Below are 6,907 nucleotides of genomic sequence, written 5' to 3' on the forward strand. Positions count from 1 at the left end.
ATATCTCAAAATGGATGGACGGTGTGAATATAACAAATACATCATAAGTTTTTATATATATATGGAAAATGTTCTATTCGTCGAGCTCATGGGAACTCCCATAAGGTTGAGCTATGTGGGCCCCACCATGACGTGTGTCAAAAATCAACACCGTGCATTTGATGGGTCCCCTTTAAATTATAGGATATCCTAAAAATCAGCCATATACAGAACTCTACTGGGCCATACCATCTAAAATCACATGTAGACATGCCTAAAACATATAAAAGCACTTAGTGGGGCCCCACCTAAAATTTGGATGCGTCTGAAACTTGGTATGACCCCTCATCCAAGTGGCACACATATAATGGATGGGCTAGATTTGTGAACCACATATATGTGTGCCCAAAAAATAATTATGAATGTTTTAATGGAGGGTAACCCCTCTCAACTTTTGTGTTCAGTGGTCTGTGGGCCCTACCATGATGTTTGTGTTTCATCCATGCCGTCCATCTATTTTTATAGATCATTTTATAATATTACAAAAAAATGAGTTATATCCCAATCTCAAGTGGACCACATTACAGGAAAAAGTGTTAAATGAATGTCGACCATTAAAAACTTTTTGGGAGCCGTAAAAGTACTGGATCAAGCTGATGTTTGTTTTCTCCCTTCATCTCGGCCTTTATGACCTAATCAACAGAATGGATGTCAGATAAACAGTACAGTGGGCCATAGGAGGATTTAAATGATGGATATCCAATCATTATTGTTTTCCTATGGTGTGGTCCACCTAAGATTTATATCCCTCTTATTTTTAGAATGAAGGCCTAAAATGATCTTTAAAAATGGATGAACGGTTTGGATGAAACACATACATCATGGTGGGGCCCACAGACCACAGGGGGAGTAGCTAATCCGTTCCACCCCAAAACCCACTCCCGCGCGCGCCCATCTCCAGCAACCCCAAATCCCTCTCGCGCGCCCGCCCCTCCCAAAACCCAAACCCTCTCTCGCGCCCGAAATCTCTCTCTCTCTCTCTCTGAAATCCGGCCATGGCTACTCGTCTCAACCGTCGATCAGCTGTGGGCCATCCTGAAAGATTCCATCACAGCTTACACAGGCCTCTCCCCGACTACCTTCTTCATGGTCCTAGCCCTAGCGATGGCCTTCTACTATGCCATCTCCAACTTCTTCGATTCTCCACCTCCTTCGCAGAGGTCGAGGGATTACGAGGAGAAGATGGAGCCTCTGCCGCCTCCGGTCCAGTTCAGGGAGATCACGGAGGAGGAGCTGAAGGTGTACGACGGATCGAACCCTAAGAAGCCACTGCTGATGGCGATCAAGGGCCTTCCGTTGCTTGTGAATCTTCGATTCTCAGGTATGATGTAAACCTTTTCCCTTCTTGCTGTTGCTTTCTGCAATTTAGAATACCCGATTAGGGATTTGCATTGAAAATGTTATACTGATGCTCAAGCAGAGGATTATAATGGAATCCCCAATCTGATTCCAGATTGAAATCCCCAATCTGGCAACTGGATTTGGGGTTCGAATTCAAAATCCCTAATTGACTGATTCGAATCCCAAAAAAAAAATCCCTAATTTTAACTAGATTATGGGGTATATGACTGGAATCCCCAATATGGGACCTGGGATTCGAAATCCCTAATTTCTGATTTGGGGATTCAAATCAGAAAGCCCTAATTACTGGATTTGGGATTTGAAATCCCTAATTTCTGATTTGGGGATTCGAATCAGAAAACCCTAATTGCTGGATTTGGGATTCGAAATCCCTAATCAGCCTATATGGGATTCTTTTTTTCTTTTTTTTTTTTAATTTTTTACACACGCACACAACCCCACACTCTCATGCCACACGCACACTCGATATTCAGCTGTGATGATGATGTAATTTTATTTTTTTCCCATTTCTAACACCTTCAAATTTGGACCACTCACTATTTACTTTTGACCATCTACTTGATAGCCATCAATCGGATAGTAAGGATTGCTTGATCGTGTGATTTTTGAGATGCTCCACTCATAATGAGTTATGAGACCCACAATTTCGATGATCCGGTTAAATCTACTAGATGTCTTTTCATTAGATTTTAAACGCCTGTGTATTGTTGAGCATTTTATAATAATAATTTTGATTTTGCTTAGTTGGGCAGTTTGAAATTTTCAATCTAAGAATATAGGCATCTCCTGTAGTAGGTCTTATGAAACTGCCTCAAATCGGAGATGCCTCAACTGTAGTAGGGGTGTTTTTGCCCTAGCCTTGGCTCGGATTTTGGGATGTTTATGGCTTAATCATGCTTTTTTTTTTTTTTTTAAAATTTTTATTTTACTTTCATAGCTCTGATTTGGTCGAAATGTTAGGGTTTTAATTGTTGATTGTAGATCTGGTTTATGTGGTTTTTTTTTTCCAGCCAGAAGATTTGATTGTAAGAAGACTAGAAACAGAGAATACCTTCATGAGCAACCACCTCAGGAAAATATGTTATACTTTGACTTTTGTTATAATCAGGTTCTTTTTCATGGGAACTTATTCTCTAGTTTTTTTGCAGCAAAGATAACCTTTATACTAATCCATAGGTTTAGTTTGATTTTACAAAACGGGATTGACTTTTTTTTTGGGTATATATGCATTGGATTAATTGCAAAATAAGGTCATAAAGGTTTTCAAGTTTAAGATTCAGATGTTGATCTATTAGAGCAATCGGTGAAACAAAATTATAAGTGATGTATCATCCATTGATTACAGGCAATAGGCAATTTTCAGATATATCACAAGCTCACGTGACACAATCTGGTGACTCTTAAAGTAGTAACCCATGACAATTTTCAGATTAGTACAACTCTTACAGCAGTTACCCATGACAATTTCCAGATTGGTATTCTAAGTGTGATTGTGTATGCTTGCTTGCGAGGAATTTCAGGTTTAATTTGTAATAATTGTTTTCATCTCATTTTATCATTTGCAATCCTATTCCACTGATTTGGTATTGGAGCAGATAGCAACAACCATTTCAATGGACATGCATCTATTCCTCAGAATTTTAGAACTCCACTATTGTTACAAGTGGTTGCATCCTATTCCTCGGAATTTTAGAAAGAAACAAAACAATGTATAGAATTTGCATCTCATGTATGGTTTATGAACTTTCAACATGCCTAATTTCTTTTGAAGGTCAAGTGGTGGACATGAGACTAACAACTACATGCTTACTGAATTCTGAGAAGTTTCCTGTCATAGTCTCGAATTCATTATTTTCCAATCAGGTACATACTTTATTTCTTCCAAATTTGTATTCTTTGGCCCTTTCTGTAACCATTAGATAGATGATAATCTATGAAGAATAGTATGTCAAGCACTGGCACTCTTAACAATTACATATGGCTGCACTTTACACACTGCATGGAGACAGATTGATGGCAAATACATCTGTTCAAAGATGGCACATGTGGGCATTCATGTCTTGTGGTTGCAAGTAGTATTCCTCTGTTATGTAACTTTTGTGTAACAGTAACATGTATTGGTAACTAATAACCAACTCCACCTAGCTAGTTGTCTAGTTGCCAACATGCTGCAAATGAGTAATCCTCATCTTGAAAATCAGTCTGATCCACTCAGTAGTGGACCACAACTGATGCTTACACGAGATCACTGTCGAAAGCTTTATTCGAGTTTTGGTTCATTGTAAACTTTTCAAGTGACCTTTTTCCTGCATTTTTTGGCTTGGAATTACTCAACTAAGTTCCTGCTATAGCTGATAGATGGTGTGTTCATGGCTGTAGCTAATAGATGGTGTGTTTGTGCCTCATAGGTATCCATTTGGTCATGAGGAACTTGTTGTTTGTGAGGACATTGATCAGGTAAGTTTCTATGGAAATTGCATGAAAACATTGTGAGAAAGCACCATTGATTTTCTCATGTGTGGTTTAAGGTCGCAGACATAAACAGAGAACAATGGAATCACTCTACATGGAACCTGCTTATCTGGATTCTCCTCATCTAAATAATTCATAAAATTGTACTTTGAAGGATTTTGTTTCATATTTGTCATTGATGATGCTTCTCTCTGTTTCTTTAAAGACAGCTATTGAGGACATTAGAGGTAATTCATTGCAATTATGCTACAATATTAGATGGTTTTTTTTTTTTTTCCCCGATAACTGCTTTAGGCATTTTCACAGTTTACACTACTTGATGAATGGTCAGATCTTTGGCATGTGTACTATCTGATGGTGGGAATCATTTTTGCATTTTTGCTATCTGATGAATGGTCAAATTAGAACACAAATTGCATTTTTGCAGGCGATCGAGATTGCTTTCAAAGTTGAAATCATGCATTTTTGCCTTCTATTTTCAAGGTTTGCAAAGTGAAAATCTGGCCCTTTTGAACCTTCCCTAATTGCACAAGTGGCTGAACCGTCTCTGTAAGTTACACATAATTTGTCATCCACTAGTTTCTGTAAATGAAAATAAGTGGATTGATCTTAATAGTATGGTCGTTATGTACATAGATAGAAAATGCCTGCAATGAATGTTTATGAGTACTTGGTAATTTGGAGTCCTTAGTTAGGGTTTGGGCTGAAAGTACGAGTGCTAGAGCCGACACTTTTAGACTCCGAACTAATTCTTTTGAAAAATAGAAAAATGGGAATATTAGTAAATATGGATTTTCTTGTTAAGAAAAAAATGGAAGGTCAAGAAGAGACATAATTGAAACTTTGCATTGTGAAAAGTAATATTAACCATTTTACTTTTCCCGTTGAATTTGACGTTCAGGAAATGGACCTTTTCCAGAAAACCATGGATTTAAAACCATTAAATCCTTCTCAAAAATCTGAGTTTATTGAACCAAATTAAATTATTACAATTCAATTTTATTGAATATCCAAACGCAAGGTTTCCATGAATTAGGTAAATGAATTCATTATAACCCATGTTGTTGAATAACCAAACGCAAGGATTTTTTATTATTTATTTATTTATTTATTATTATTGTTATTATTATTGTTTGTGATATGCAATAGCTTTTCAGAATTCATATGTAGGTGCATACTTGTGCTCATTCACATGGACTTTGACTATCTTTCTTAAATTTCTTTGGTTTTTCTAATTTTTGTATCTAATTTTGACTTTCTAGGCCCTAAAACAAGATTCGAGGTGCCGTCAACAATGCTAACAGAATCCTCCAGGTCAGATTATTGATTGGACCTGATTTTATTTAAATGATCTTGATAATCCATTTTATTTAAATAAGCAGACCCGGATGTGCGTCGGAGCTATCCGGATGTTGAGCGGGGGTCCGTGAAAGGTGAGAATTGCTGTTATGACCATGATGAAGCTGTCCATTTCCTATGGACAACATTGGAGTGGCTTGGCCATTTGGACAGGCCATATTTATGTATTTACTCGAAATTGATGGAGTAGACCCAGATGTGCGTCGGAGCTATTCGGATGTTGAGCGGGGGTCCCTCAAAGATGGGAACCGCTGTTATGACCATGATGAAGCTGTCCATTTCCTATGGACAGCATTGGAGGGGCCTGGCCATTTGGACAGGCCGTGTTTATGTATTTGATCGAAATTAATGGAGCAGACCCGGATGTGCGTCGGAGCTATTCGGAAGAGCGGGGTTCCCTGGAAAGAGGGAACCGCTATTATGACCATGATGAAGCTGTCCATTTTTTATGGACAGCATTGGAAGGGCTTGGCATTTGTGTCGGATGACCGTGTTTATATCTATATTTGCTTTGCAGGACCATACCCTTAACCTAAACCAAAACCTATGACCTAAAACCTTAACCTATAACCTAAACCTCAACCTTACCTAAACCTAAACCTTAACTTAAAACCTAAACCTAAACCTACACTTAATCCTAATCTTAACTCCCTAACCTAAACCTATACCTAAACTTGAAAACCCAAACATAAACCCAATCTCGAACCCGAACCTAAACCTTAACCTTAACCTATTCTCAATTCCCTAAACCTATATCTTATAACCTAAACCTAAACCTAAACCTTAACCTATGCCTATAACCTTAACCTAAACCTAAACCTAAACCTATAACCTTAACCTAAATCAAAACATATAACCAAAACCACAACCAAAACCTATATCCTAAACCCAAATGCATTCTCAAATCCTATAACCCATAATCTAAACCTAAACCTAAACCTATAACCTATAACCAAAACCAAAACCTGTAACCTAAACCAAAGCCAAAACCTATAGCCTAAACCCGAACCCATTCTCAAATCCAAAAACCTATAACCTAAACCGTTAACCTATAACCTAAATCAAAACCTAAAACCTAAACCCAAAACCAAAACCTAAAACCTAAACCTATAATCTATAACTTAAATCAAAACATATAATCAAAACCAAATCCCAAAACCCAAACCTAAACCTAGAACCTAAACCTAAACCTATAACCTAAACTCAAATCCCTAAAACTAAAACTAAACCTAATCCTATAACCTAAACTCAAATCCCTAAACCTTAACTTATAACCCAACCTAAACATATACTTATAACCTAAAACTATTCTCAAATCCCAAAACCTATAACCTAAACCGAACCTTTCCCTAAACCTATAACCTAAACTCAATTCCCTAAACCTAAACCTAGACCTAAACCTAACCTATTCTTAATTCCTTAAACCTATATCTTATAACCTAAACCTAAACCTAAACCTATAACCTATAACTTTAACCTAAACCTAAACTTAAACCCTGTAACCTATAACCTAAACCTAAACCGAAAACCTAAATGTATTCTCAAATCCCTAAACTTAAACCTACACCTAATCCTAATCTCACCGCGCTAACCTAAACCTAAACCTCAACTTGAAAATCCATACCTACATCCAATTTCGAACCCGAACCCGATTTCCTAAACCTCAACCTGAACC

Source organism: Magnolia sinica, chromosome 13, assembly GCF_029962835.1.
Source record: "Magnolia sinica isolate HGM2019 chromosome 13, MsV1, whole genome shotgun sequence".
Lineage (NCBI taxonomy): Eukaryota > Viridiplantae > Streptophyta > Magnoliopsida > Magnoliales > Magnoliaceae > Magnolia > Magnolia sinica.